This window comes from Salvelinus alpinus, chromosome 6 (genome assembly GCF_045679555.1).
Source record: "Salvelinus alpinus chromosome 6, SLU_Salpinus.1, whole genome shotgun sequence".
In the NCBI taxonomy this organism is placed as follows: domain Eukaryota; kingdom Metazoa; phylum Chordata; class Actinopteri; order Salmoniformes; family Salmonidae; genus Salvelinus; species Salvelinus alpinus.
This window is the reverse complement of record NC_092091.1, coordinates 72238815-72254415: the sequence shown is the minus strand read 5'-3', so window position 1 is coordinate 72254415 and position 15601 is coordinate 72238815. Positions and strand designations below refer to the sequence as shown.

General features: G+C 43.7%; 1 protein-coding gene across 1 annotated transcript in view; it reads left to right on the top strand.

Annotated features, from left to right (window-relative positions):
• Nucleotides 1–15601, top strand: part of LOC139579327 (zeta-sarcoglycan) — a 373687-nt gene that overhangs the window by 165899 nt on the left and 192187 nt on the right. The window lies entirely within an intron of this gene.

Sequence of the window (15601 nt, the reverse complement as noted above, 5' to 3'; positions counted from 1 at the left end):
TGTGTGTGTGTGTGTGTGTGTGTGTGTGTGTGTGTGTGTGTGTGTGTGTGTGTGTGTGTGTGTGTAAGCGCGCGCGTGTGCTCCCCCCTTTCCTAGCTGTCACTTTGATGCACAAGGTAATCAGGCCGGCTAATGAAGTCCTCAGGCATGTTAATGACTGTCTAAACTCCCTGTAAGACTCTCTCTCCCTCTCCGCGCCGCCAACGGGACACTACACACCCCGTTCCCACGCCTCCATACCACACAGGTCAGCGTTTCCATTTAAATCCAATTACCCACGGCATATTTCATTCTCTGGCTCCGGGTCTTCCGCGGCAACAAAAACAAGAAAACAACTCATTGCAGGCATCAGTCATCAATGAAAATGAATCGATGCAATAATGTGACAGGTAATATAAGGAGTTGGGACGCAAATAGAATAGACCACGGAAAGGACCTGGTTGAGATCTCCTTGGGTATTCTACTCTCTCTGCTCTCCCCCTGAACTTCAGGCCTTATTGATTTGGAGTAGTTCTTTTTTATTTCATTGTTGACAGGAACACAATACCGTGTGTATATTATTTTCTATTATTGCTCCATCACTTACGTACATCAGTGGAATTATAGTAATTTTCTGTTGTTTTTAAGGGGTTGGTTCTCCATCAGTTTCTTGTCAACGCTGTGACACGTTTGGTAATGACTTTATCCACGGCGACAGAATGCATATTGAAATAGATTGAGGTATTGCGAAAGGAAGATGAGCGTGTATTGGGGGATTCATTCCTCTGTCCTCTGGCCGGGATGCGCCGAGAATGATTGCGTTTTGTCATAGTTTTGGCTTTCATTAGAAGTCGAAATCGAAGCAGTGTCCTTCTTTTCCCCCTCCGCCGTTCTGCAAGGAGAAGTGCACAGGGTCAATACAGTATAAAAGTAGTCTGCCATTCAGAGCACTGAAGCTGAGTACACCAAGCTGGACGAGGAGAAGAGGAGTAGGGTTACACCGGGCCAAATGAACAAAGGTGCGAACGTAAGAGTATTTTCTTCGAGAGTCTTCCTTGTAAACCTGTGTATTTCTTCTGAAAGATTCGCTTGGCATTGAAGGCAACCCCGAGCTCGCTACGGTGGCGCGGCATTCACAAAAGCACACGCAATGTCAACGCTTTCTGCATCGTTAGAGAACAGAGGTGAACCTCCACATCCACCAACAACAAGGTCTCCCAGGCTTTTAGTCTACACGTTCAGGAGTGAACCGCAAACCGTTAATGTGTTTCCCTTATCACCGACAGAAAGATAATAGCTCCTACAATTCCACCCTGGACGGGCGCACACAGCACTCAGCCTTTAATATCACACCGCATCTCAAAACAAACTCCAAAAGCTTTTCACGCTGACTTTAAACCTTCTTATGTGTTTATCTTGGATGAATAAACAGCGTCGAAGGAGAAGGTAGACAGTAGAGGTTACAACTGTGGACTTCTGTTACGATCCAGCATTCATGTCGAGGACTCAATTGCTGGATCTTTCAAAAGCGAAACAAAACTCTGTCTTCTCTTTGTGAGTGATGCTGGTAGCTGCAGACACTGATGGATGTATAGATACAGTGCCTTGCAAAAGTATTCATCCTCCTTGGCGTTTTTCCTATTTTGTTGCATTAGAACCTGTAATTTAAATGGATTTTATTTGGTTTTCATCTGATGGACATACACAAAATAGTTCAGTGAAATTAACAAAAATAATGCCCCCTTTGCTATGAAGGCCCTATAAGATCTGGTGCAACCAATTACCTTCAGAAGTCACATAATTAGTTAAATAAAGTACACCTGTGTGCGATCTAAGTGTCACATGATCTGTCACATGATCTGAGTATATATATACACCTGTTCTGAAAGGCCCCAGAGTCTGCAACACCACTAAGCAAGTGGCACCACCAAGCAAGCGGCACCATGAAGACCAAGGAGCTCTCCAAGCAATTGTGGAGAAGTACAGATCAGGGTTGGGTTATAAAAAATATAGAAACTTCGAACATCCCACGGAGCACCATTAAATCCATTATAAAAAAATGGAAAGAATATGGCACAACAAACCTGCCAAGAGAGGGCCGCCCACCAAAATTCACAGACCAGGCAAGGAGGGCATTAATCAGAGAGGCAACAAAGAGACCAAAGATAAGGAAGGAGGAGCTGCAAAGCTCCACGGCGGAGATTGGAGTATCTGTCCACAGGACCACTTTAAGCCGTACACTCCACAGAGCTGGGCTTTATGGAAGAGTGGCCAGAAAAAAGCCATTGCTTAAAGAAAATAATAAGCAAACACATTTGGGGTTCACCAAAAGGCATGTGGGAGACTCCACAAATATATGGAAGAAGGTGCTCTGGTCAGATGAGACTAAAATGTAGATTTTTGTCCATCAAGGAAAATGCTATGTCTGGTGCAAAATCACCCCGAGAACACCATCCCAGCATCATGCTGTGGGGATGTTTTTCATCGTCAGGGACTGGGAAACTGGTCAGAATTGAAGGAATGATGGATGGTGCTAAATACAGGGAAATTCTTGAGGAAAACCTGCTTGTCTTCCAGAGATTTGAGACTGGGACGGAGGTTCACCTTTCAGCAGGACAATGATCCTAAGCATACTGCTAAATCAACACTCAAGTGGTTTAAGGGGAAACATTTAAATGTCTTGGAACGGCCTAGTCAAAGCCCAGGCCTCAATCCAATTGAGTTTCTGTGGTATGACTTAAAGATTGCTGTGCACCAGTGGAACCCATCCAACTTGAAGGAGCTTGAGAAGTTTTGCCTTGAAGAATGGGCAAAAATCCCAGTGGCTAAATGTGCCAAGCTTATAGAGACATAACCCAAGACACTTGCAGCTGTAATTGCTGCAAAAGGTGGCTCTACAAAGTATTGACTTTGGGGGGTGAATAGTTATGCACAATCAAGTTTTCTATGTTTTTGTCATATTTATTGTTTCTTTCACCCCCCAAAATATTTTGCACATTCAAAGTGGCAGGCATGTTGTGTAAATCAAATGATACAACCCTCCCCAAAAAATCTATTTTAATTCCAGGTTGTAAGGCAACAAAATAGGAAAAATGCCAAGGGGGGTGAATACTTTCGCAAGCCACTGTAACTGAAGATAAGGACTGGAGGTCGCCCGATTATCATTTTTCAACGCCGATACCAATTTTTGGAGGTCCAAAAAAAGCCGATACTGTTTAATCGACTGATTGATATATATATATATATATATTTGTAATAATGACAATTACAACAATAGTGAATGAACAATGAACACTTATTTTAACTTAATATAATACAGAAATATAATCTATTCAGTCTCAAATAAATAATGAAACATGCTCAATTTGGTTTAAATAATGCAAAAACACAGTGTTGGAGAAGAAAGTAAAAGTGCAATATGTGCCATGTAAAAAAGCTAACGTTTAAGTTCATTGCTCAGAACATATGAAAGCTGGTGGTTCAATATTCCCAGTTCTTCAATATTCCCAGTTAAGAAGTTTTAGGTTGTAGTTATTATAGGAATTATGACGCGTCAACTATTTATCTCTATACCATTTGTATTTCATATACCTTTGACTATTGGATGTTCTTATAGGCACTTTAGTATTGCCAGCTTAATCTCAGGAGTTGATAGGCTTGAAGTCATAAACAGCGCTGTGTTTCAAGCATTGCGAAGAGCTGCTGGCAAACGCAGTAAAGTTTGAATGAATGTTTACGAGCCTGCTGCTGCCTACCACCGCTCAGTCAGACTGCTCTATAAAATATCAAATCATAGAATTTATTATTATATAATAAACAGAGAAATACAAGCCTTTGGTCATTAATATGGTCAAATCGGAAACTATCATTTAGAAAACAAAACGTTTATTCTTTCAGTGAAATACGGAACCGTTCCGTAAGTCTAAATATTGCTGTTACATTGCACAACCTTCAATGTTATTTTAAGAAAGGCATTGATGTTTATGGTTAGCTACATTCGTGCAACAATTGTGCTTTTTTCGCGAATGCGCTTTTGTTAAAACATCACCCGTTTGGCAAAGTAGGCTGTGATTCGATGATAAATTAACAGGCACCGCATTGATTATATGCAACGCAGGACAAGCTAGATAAACTAGTAATATCATCAACTATGTGTACAGTCGTTGTTACGTGCCTCCTTGAAGGAGGGAGGTGCAGGAATCAGGAGCAGGAGAGCAAGGAAGTCCCAGTGGCACAATAGTTTATTTAGAAGTCCCAACTCAACAACCATATGGGGGGGAATACGCCCAAACGAGGTCACCTCACACAGGGAAATAAACGCTACACACGGAGGAGAAACCTCTACTCCTAAACACATACCAAAACGGTACAACTGCCGTGTGAAAGAAAACCCTGTGGTGCAGACACGCACCCCTAACCAAGTAACCACAGCAAACAATCCCGCACAAAGACTAGCAGGCAGCGGAGGTAAATAAACCCACCGAAATCAACTAATAGGACACAGGTGTAAACAATTCAGACAGACACAAACGAAAAGGAAAAATGGATTGGTGGCAGCTAGTAGGCCGGTGACGACGACCGCCGAGCACCGCCCGAACAGGGAGAGGAGCCACCTTCGGTGGAAGTCGTGACAGTCGTGGCCAAAAGTTTTGAGAATGACACAAATATTAATTTTCACCAAGTTTGCTGCGTCAGTGTCTTTAGATATTTTTGTCAGATGTTACTATGGAATACTGAAGTATAATTACAAGCATTTAATAAGTGTCAAAGGCTTTTACTGACAATTACATGAAGTTGATGCAAAGAGTCAATATTCTTCTTTTTCAAGACCTCTTCAATCCGCCCTGGCATGCTGTCAATTAACTTCTGGGCCACATCCTGACTGATCGCAGCACATTCTTGCATAATCAACGCTTGGAGTTTGTCAGAATTTGTGGGGTTTTGTTTGTCCACCCACCTCTTGAGGATTGACCACACGTTCTCAATGGGATTAAGGTCTGGGGAGTTTCCTGGGCATGGACCCAAAATATAGATGTTTTGTTCCCCGAGCCACTTAGTTATCACTTTTGCCTTATGGCAAGGTGCTCCATCATGCTGGAAAATACATTGTTCGTCACCAAACCGTTCCTGGATGGTTGGGAGAAGTTGCTCTCGGAGGATGTGTTGGTACCATTCTTTATTCATGGCTGTGTTCTTAGGCAAAATTGTGAGTGAGCCCACTCCCTTGGCTGAGAAGCAACCCCACACATTAATGGTCTCAGGATGCTTTACTGTTGGCATGACACAGGACTGATGGTAGCGCTCACCTTGTCTTCTCCGGACTAGCTTTTTTTCGGATTCCCCAAACAATCGGAAAGGGGATTCATCCGAGAAAATGACTTTACCCCAGTCCTCAGCAGTCCAATCCCTGTACCTTTTGCAGAATATCAGTCAGCCCCTGATGTTTGTCCTGGAGAAAGTGGCTTCTTTGCTGCCCTTCTTGACACCAGGCCATCCTCCAAAAGTCTTTGCCTCACTGTGCGTGCAGATGCACTCACACCTGCCTGCTGCCTGAGCAAGCTCTGTACTGGTGGTGCCCCGATCCCGCAGCTGAATCAACTTTAGGAGATGGTCCTGGCGCTTGCTGGACTTTCTTGGGCCCCCTGAAGCCTTCTTCACAACAATTGAACCGCTCTCCTTGAAGTTCTTGATGATCTGATAAATGGTTGATTTAGGTGCAATCTTACTGGCAGCAATATTTCATTGACCTTCCATAACGGCCACTGACAGTAAACTAATCTGTGAATACACAGTACCGTATAGGATCTCACTACAGTGTATATGCTTACATTATGCATAGGAATTATATTAGGCCTTTACTCTTATGAGATCCTTAAAGGTTATTAGCGAGGTCATTAACCTAGAACCTTAAGGCTCTGAAGGTTTTTTTCCTCCCTTGTGGGGAGACTTTTATTTGATTTATTCATAATGTTTTTTTAGGGACAATATACATATACAAAAATGTAGAGAAAAGATGTGTTGCACCAGATTTATTTCATGTGTCATATCCAGAACCACTGGGAATCCCGTGCAGTCAGCGCTCTTCAACGTAAATACTACCAATATACATCTAAAAAGGGAAATGCATCGACCGTGGAGTCACATGAAAAACACATATCTGCATTTCAACCCAATCCCATTGTGCCATACAGTGAGATGGGTAGAAGGCTCTGTTCTCTTCTCCTCCGGTGAACACAAGCAGCACTTTCCTGTTAAACATATACTTTGCCAGGGATTACGGTGAGAGGTTATTGTCGTCACAACGACTTTTCTTTTCTCTATTCCCTAAAAGGTTTGTCGCGTGGCGGACCCGATATCCATAACTCATGTTCTACACGTCCTCCTCTTGTTGTGTAACAGTCAGTATGTTAGACTGTGACATCCCCTGGCTGGGCGCCTTAAATAACGACGAAGGAAGTAGACATTTCGTCCGCCTTCAGAGCTATCCTTATCGAGTGCAAAATCGCTACCGACTTGAATGGCCTTCAGCTGTACTGCTTCCCTATAGGGTGAAGAGTGTATTTAAAAGTTCAGCCACCATTATTTAGTCATAATATCATTTGGCTACCATTACCTCCGAGCCAGGAGAGTGCTCTTCACACACTAGTGTAGTTACTCAGGCCCTGCTCCTGGGGAGAGGGGATAATGAGATTTAGAAACAAAAGGCAACCATTTTGGCAGGCTCTCGCGTACCTCAATGGGGCTCTCTCGTTCACAATGGTCAGAGATGAAAAGGAGTTAACAATGAACAATAGACACTAATCCTTTCTCTCTTCAGCAGATTATGCTTACGCTCGCCGCCATCTCTCCTTTAAATGCCTGTTTACAGTGTGGCCCTAGCTACAAACAGGTGATAGTGAGCCCAGAGCTAGATACACGTGTGAGGAGTTTACAGCACTGAGGGACGGCGGGGTTTTTAATCCTTTCATTTTCTATATGAGGATGAAACTGTATTGTACTGTATTCTCTCTGCATCCTTTCTCATCCTCTCTCTCTTTAGTCTTCTCTCTCTCTCTCTCTCTCATTTCTTAACACTCCCATGCTGGGTCACTTAACATTTTAAATAGACAAAAAAGGACCCCGAGTAGTATATTCAGTGTCTGATGAGCTGGCCTGTGAAGAGCCTGACTGTAATCATAGAACGCTGCTCTGAGCTGTGGCTGGCAGGGAGTCAGGCAGTGCCAGGGACTCCTATATGAGAGAGGGGCCTGAGATGAATAGGACAGTCTTGCTCTGTGAGATTCCTCTGACAAGAGTACGTGGTTAGCACGGTGAAACCAGATGAAAACACCTTAACATTAGTCTCTCAGTCCACTGTGCCCAATAATCCAAAATACACCAAGGCTTCTCAGCTCTGTGGGTTGAGTTTGATTGGAACTTTGTTCGACGAGAAAGAGAGAGACGGAGAGAGTTGGAGGATAAGTTTAGTGGCCCACTGGCCGTCTTCATTGAGCTGAGGATTTGAAAAGAAAACGGCCTCGCGTTTGTTCTTCTTCTTTGTACATATTCTGTCTGTAATTTTAGGGGCGTCAGTATTTAGAAGGGCCTATAGCGAATGTTGTGAAGTTGAAATGAGGGCGATGAGGTTTACGGTGGAAAGAAACGTTTGCTAGCATCACATCAATGCAGAACAAAACGGTTCTCCATGTTTTCACATGATTAGAGTGTTGCTATGGCTTTTGGCGTCAGTATTTCCCATGGGTTATTGTCACGAATACACAGGGAGTCAGGAAGCAGGTGCAGAAGGAGAGTTTAATAACAATGATGAAAGGCAAATGAACAAAACAGGCGATGCGTATTGAACATGAAAGCAAACCAATAGTGCCTGATGACTGAGGCCACTGAGGGTTGAATAAAGGGAAGATAATCAAGATGATGATGAAGTCCAGGTGTGCGTGACGATGGTTGCCAGGACTGGTGGTTAGTAGACCGGCAACGTGGTGCGCTGGAGGGTAGAGCAGCAGTAGGCGTGACAGCTAGGACCTATTGGTTGGTACAGTTGCAGCTGACTTAGGACTTAAGATTTTGTCCTGGCTTTAAATTATGGGTTTGGCACACAAGAAATGTTTTTGGTCTGTATCACCTACCACTGTTTGGCTACCACTTGGTGAAAGCCATTACAACTTCAATATGCAGAAGCACGCATTGTAGCAAGTATTGTCAATGTCTATATCTGAAGAGAAAATACTAACTTTTAACTGTGATTCCGTCAATAATGCTGACAGTGTCTTCTAAAGAGTGTTGTTGATTCAGTAATGTATTGGTATTCAAAGCACTCCCTCTTATAACGAGTTTGATGCCTTTGGGAGTCCAACAACTGCTGTCTTTCAAATTAGTATAAAAAAAGACTTCAATCTCTATTATCTCAGATGTACCACGGTGGTGCTGCTGTCGATCAGTATTCTCTAAATAAGAAATGATTGCCTGATCATTAATGGTGGGACTTGGGAGTGGTACAGACAACATCTGAAAGTTGAACAAAATGTTATTGCGAAACATCATCAAGAAGAATCACCAAGCACTTTCTGTACATGTCAGACTCAGCCCTCTACTGCTTATTGCTGAGTTTCTTGGGTAAAACTCACTTCTCTTTTAGCCCACTTATCCCTCCATCTTCTTCTTACCCAATCCTGTACTTCTCCTCAGAGCTCTGATGTCATTCCTTCATCCCTCCATCCATCCCCGATCCCAAGTGTCCCATCACGTACGCATGGCCTTCATACATTTCTCTCAGAGTCTGTCTGTAGTACTTTAAAGCCATTCCCCTTAGCGGAGGCAGAGACTGGACCCTCCAGTTGTAGAATCGATCCTGGTTTAATATAACTAGAAGGCTTGCCCGTTAGGTAAAGCTCAGTGGTCATTTACAGATCATGATAATAAAGGGCCTCGCTTGGGACAACGTCAGCGTCGGGACTTCTCTGTCATCCAGCCATCTCTGTAGAGTTCTTATACTGTTTCTACCAGTTCTTATAGAGATTCCAAAGATGGAGGACAGAGGATTGGTGTACTGGAACATAGGTTGCCAGTGAGCTAAGAAATGGCTCTGACAGGACACGGAAGTGAAGGTTTCAGTGTGTGGTTTTGTTATGATATAAAGGACATATCATCTCATTTTTCCATCTTCTTGGGTTTTTATACATTGTACAGTAAGCCATTTTGCTTCCTTTTGTACAGTAAGCCATGTGATAATCGCATCACTTTTGTGAACATTTTCTGTCTTTAAATCATTATCTTCCAGGAAGTTATGTTGTTTCTCGATTTCAGGGCAGGTTGTCTTCTAAGATTGGTCACAATTGTTACTCACACAATAGTCTTACTGGAATTGTTGCTGAATCTGAAGGAGAGAATGCAAGTAAGTTGAAAAGTGCAAAACCATTACTGACCAGAACTGTCTGTCCCTCATGCACGACAGCAGAAAGCATTATCACTGGTTGAAGTTTTGGATGACTCGTGCCAAACCATTCAAAGAAATGGGCCCAACTGCTTCAAATAAGGTAAATCAGGCTATACGGTGCCACGTTCTGTGGTTTACATGTATACAGTTTTAAATTCATACAGGCTTCAATATCTCTGCAGTAGTGTTATTATAATGCATATTTTGAATGAATGTGAACGTGAGATCCATGAACATTTGAAATGGGTGGCATATGGCTGTGTACCTGAGCTCTCTGGTTTAGTATGGCCGTTATCTGTATTTGTCTAGCGTCCCTTTATGTGACTACACTACAGCATCTGCCATGAGGTCTGGACTTTATGGCACAGGTTGAGGGAATGGTTAGGTGGGAACTGAAATCTGTCTAGTTTCACTTTTTTTTAAGGAACAACTTGTTGAAGGGTATAACTTCACAGGCCAACTTCAAACCTGTGACACAAATGAAACATAACGAGAACGAAAATAAGAGCATGAAAGTTTCATGCTTTTCTTTCTCCTAGTTTTGTAATAACGTTTTTAAAATGGCAGAGCAGAAATCCTCAGGCAGTTTTAGAAGGCTGGTTTTAAAGACAGGGAAGGCAGGCAGGGAAGATCAGTGCGCCGGGCCGGCGTTTGATAACAATATCTTTCCCTCCCCGGTTCTGTTGTTCTCACTGGGGGGGGAAGACTTGGTGCACTGCCGGGAGCCTCGCCAGCTGATTTGGTGGCTTGTTAGAAATGATTGCTTTATAATTACCTTGGACGCATTGTGTGCGAGCCTCGTGAGCAACGTTCTATTATACTGTATTAGTCGTAATGAACCAGTCCATATGCTAGCAATCTGCTTGAGAGACAAGACAGCGGGAAACGGAGACCGCTTTGCCTCTTTCTATCAGACGTTTACGTCTCAAGCTCCAACTGGGCCTCCTGAAGATGACGAAAAGCAAAGGTTTGGGGAAGGTGGGGGGCAGCAAACATGTCCGCTGAGACGCAGCAATTAGCCGTCCTGAATTACCGCCTCCCGCTTTGTACCGTTGCATAACTCGTTTCGTGGTGAGACGCGATTCGCCAGGGGGCCTCAGCTTTCAAAAGAGACGTTATTTAATTCTCTCAACGTTTCAGAAGTGGATGTATAGGCTACATGCCTAAGAATGCTATGAGGCCATGATGTTTCATCTACTAACTCCGTTGAATGAGTGTTTCCCCTAGTTTCCAACCTAATGCAGTAGAGTGAAGAAGCAACGCACTCTGTAAGTACCATGCTCATACACAACCTGCACTCTGCGATTAGATGGTGTATCTATCTACTGTGTACGGGGGACTCGAGGCAGTAAACACACTTACAGCGCCATGTCTCTATTGTAGGTCATTAATCATGCAAATGAGCTTTTGTAGGTACCCTTGGGACAGCCAGATTTTAAGTTTACATTAAAATGTGAGTTAGCTCCACATGCAAGATTATGATAGCGGAGCCAACTTTATTTCTTCCGTCCTTCTGCTGTTTCCACGCCTCAGGATCTACGGTGGCTATTTTGTTGTTACCCGTGACGGTTGGCATTAGTGTAGCAATTTCTCAAAGTCACAGTACTGTAAAGTTGATATAGACAGACTACTGGCAAAGTGTTCAATGGACTGTTTTAATGCCTAACTGTTTGATGTAATTGTTCATAGGCCTACAATCTTAGTGTTTGGGAGTGGAGGACGTATGTTCATAACATTTACTATAAGTTAAAGGTCCAACGCAGCTGTTTTTATCCAAATATCAAATCGTTTCTGAGTAACGATTAAGTACCGTACTGTGATTGGTTTTAAGTAAAATTGTCAAAAAGAAACAAAAATTGCTTCTTAGCAAAGAGCAATTTCTCAAGCAATAATGTTGCTGGGAGTGGTCTGAGTGGGGAGGGGAAAACTAGCTGTTATTGGCAGAGAGGTTTGTAACTCTCTTTCTTATTGTCACGCCCTGACCTTAGTTATCTATGTTTTCTGTATTATTTGGGTCAGGTCAGGGTGTGACGAGGGTGGGTATGCTTGTTTGTCTTGTCTAGGGTTTTTTGTATGTCTAGGGGTGTTTGTTAGTCTAGGTAATTGTAGGTCTATGGTGACCTGAATTGGTTCTCAATCAGAGGCAGCTGTTTATCGTTGTCTCTGATTGGGGATCCTATTTAGGTTGTCATTTTCCATTTTGGATTGGTGGGTTCTATTCTATGTTTAGTCGCCTGTCTGCACTTCTCATACATGCTTCACGGTTCGGTTTGTTAGTTTGTTCAGTGTTCTTCATTCATTAAAAGTGATGTATACACATCACGCTGTGCCTTGGTCTCATCGTTACGACGACCGTGACACTTATTGTTCTATTAACCAATTTACCACCCAATGATGTCACCTGGCACGCCAGAACTCCAGCCAACCAAAACAGGCTGACATTTCAGACAGTTTTTTCAAACAGCTCTCAAACTAAAATGAATGAATATTTAATAATCATTTTCACAATTTCACAGAATTGTTCCAACCTCATAGTGTGGAAGTATATATAAAACACAAGAATTCAAATTTTCGACTTTAATCAGTTGATATCAGTTTGGTTCTTCTCCTTCATGCCCCAGGGATTCATTTCCTATGTATATATATCGGTTCTCATTGTAGCAGTTCAACCATTGGCTGCACAGTTTGGTCTCATCCTTACAGTGAACACACTTAGGCTCCTGCATAATAAACATCCCCTACCCAGCCCACCCTGAAGAGTTGTAAGCAGCATCCGTTCAGCATCGGCGACGGTCATGGCGTCTTTACGTCAGATGCAGCCTCGCTTTAATCACCGTATCCAGGCTTTAACTGTTATGGGGCTTCGTTGCCAGCCGCCACCGCTTCCTCAAAACGTGACAGGAACATGCTCCGGTAGGCAAGCGTCGTTGACGGCGTGGGCCAGGGGAGCCGGGGCCGTGTGCAAACATCACACAATGAATATTTTATTGGACGTTTAAAAGGGGCAGCGACAGGCGGTAAAACTGTTGTCCGGCAGTCGGTTTTTACCTTAACGATACTTCGATCTTATCTTGACTATTAGTGAAGATCATGACGTAGCTTAGGTCCTGTTTAGTGTACTAGGGTCTTAGATGTCCAACCTGGAAAACAACCACTCACCTCCTAATGTAAGGCCATGCTGTTTGTATATTATATGATGTTGGTATCATCTGTTCAGCTTCCTCTGAATACTCTAAATCTTGTAGACCTTCTACCCATAATGTATCTCAATGACATGGTTTCTCTCACACACAGACAATCTACACATAAAATATCTACGTATACTGTATCCATAAAGCATATACATGTAAATATATACATATCTACACTACCGGTCAAACGTTTTAGAACACCTACTCATTCAAGGGCTTTTCTTTATTTTTACTATTTTCTACATTGTAGAATAATAGTGAAGACATCACAACTATGCAATAACACATATGGAATCATGTAGTAACCAAAACAGTGTAAAACAAATCAAGATATATTTTATATTTAAGATTCTTCAAAGTCGCCACCCTTTGCCTTCCTGAGCGGTATGACGGCTTCGTGGTCCCATGGTGTTTATACCTGCATACTATTATTTATACAGATGAACGTGGTACCTTCAGGAATTTGAAAAATGCTCACAAGGATGAACCAGACATGTGGAGGTCTACACTTTTTTTCTGAGGTCTTGGCTGATTTCTTTTGATATACCCATGATGTGAAGCAAAGAGGCACTGAGTTTGAAGGTAGGCCTTGAAATACATCCACAGGTACACCTCCAATTGACTCAAATAATGTCAATTAGCTTATCAGAAGTTTCTAAAGCCATAACATAATTTTCTGGAATTTTCCAAGCTGTTTAAAGGCACAGTCAAGTTAGTGTATGTAAACTTCTGACCCACTGGAATTGTGATACAGTGAATTATAAGTGAAATGATCTGTCTGTAAACAATTGTTGGAAAAATGACTTGTGTCATGCACAAAGTAGATGTCCTAACCGACTTGCCAAAACTATAGTTTGTTATCAAGAAATTTGTGGAGTGGTTGAAAAACAAGTTTTAATTTCTCCAACCTAAGTGTATGTAAACTTACGACTTCAACTGTACATATATATATATATTGTACAGTATGTCACATAATACCTCTCCATGTCCATATATGGCCTTCTTCCTGGCTATTACATATTTATGCATATATTGTAACGTTTTATTCCATGGTACATAATATGCAATGGACAGCAAGGCGAGTTTGGCACCCCAGCGTGTTTGACATTCAAACAGATCTGAAGCGCAGAGACCAGGCAGACTCAGCTGGCGGTTTACATTTGCGGTTTACATCTCTTTAAACCTAGGGCTCTTCTGGCAGCCGCTCAGAACAGCCAGACCCAGATGTTGGGTGTATAGCCGGCCGTGGCTGACGGCCAAGTGCTGTGCGATGGTGGCTAGGTGAGCAGAGATTGAAAGGGATGGAGAGGGAGGGAGGGGAGCAGGGGTAGAGGGGAGAGATATAAGGATGTGAGATAGAGAGAGAGCGGGGGGGGGAGGGATGTGGAAGAGAGAGATTAGATGAGGGAGAGAAGAGAGAGAGAGTCGCTGGCTCAGTGTGCTATAACAGTGTGCTATAAGGACAGATGCTGCGTTTGAATGTATCACCAGTGAACAGAGCTTTATACGGCTGTGTTCTGACCAGTTTTACAGCAGGCGGTTGGGTTTACAAGAGCACAGAAAATAGAGCGCAGTCTTACAATCCATTACTAGTGCCAGTTTAAAATACATAGATAGATAGCTATGCTATTTATACATTATTAATACTGTAGGCTACTAATTGTGACTTTTGCACTGAGATGGAGGGGTCCATATGTAATTACTGGATAATATAATATCATGATGTACTAGATACATTACACCTAGTAATGTATCTGTGTGTGTGTGTGTGTATTTGTGTGCGAGTGAGCAAACACGTGTATGCTGCAAGTATGTGCATTCATGTGTGTGTGTGTGTGTGTGTGTGAGTGTATCCGTGCATGCATGTGTACATGCGTGGGTGTGCCAGTCCATGTGTTGGCACGTGACACTGCTCTCATATGTTGTCATCCTTGAGCCAGCATATTCCCAACCACTACACAGTACCCACCAGTCCCCTGTACCCCACCATGTCCTCTCATCCAGCAGGCAGGACACCCACCAGTCCCCTGTACCCCACCATGTCCTCTCATCCAGCAGGCAGGACACCCACCAGTCCCCTGTACCCCACCATGTCCTCTCATCCAGCCGGCAGGACACCCACCAGTCCCCTGTACCCCACCATGTCCTCTCATCCAGCAGGCAGGACACTCACCAGTCCCCTGTACCCCAGCATGTCCTCTCATCCAGCAGGCAGGACACCCACCAGTCCCCTGTACCCCACCATATCCTCTCATCCAGCAGGCAGGACACCCACCAGTCCACCGTAACCCCACCATGTCCTCTCATCCAGCCGGCAGGACACCCACCAGTCCCCTGTACCCCAGCATGTCCTCTCATCCTGGGTTGTTAGTATTCATGGGCATAATGCTGCCTCCCTGGGGATGGAGAGAGAGGTAATACCTGCTGCTCCCTATCCTCTCCTCCACTGTTCATTCCATCCCTCCATCCTACACGCTTCCCTAGTCACTGTCCTTATCCTCCCTTCTCTTCACCCTTTCATCCCTCCATTCTCCACTCTTCCGTAGTCACTGTACCCATCTTCCCCTCTTCCCCTCCATCCCTCACTCCACTCCTCCCTAATCAGCGCCCCTAATCCATCCCTCCATCCCTCTATTTCTCTTCAACACTCCCCTCCATCCCTCTATTTCTCTTCAATCCTCCCCTCCATCCCTCTATTGCTCTTCAATCCATCCCTCCATCCCTCTATTACTCTTCAATCCATCCCTCCATCCTCTCCTAGTTCCCTCCCTCCCTTCCTTCCCCCAGGCAGCCTCTGTCACCTGGGCAGCAGCTGGAGCGAGGCAGCCCCCCTCTCTGTGCCCACTGTGCTCATGCCAGGCTCACAGCCTCTGCAGGAGGTGGCAGTGATGCCAGGTGAGCCATTAACACAGCCACCCTCCAGGCATGTAGCCCTCACATCCAAGTGTGAGTGTGTGTGAGTGTGTGTCTGCGTTTGCGTGTAATGCCCACACATTGA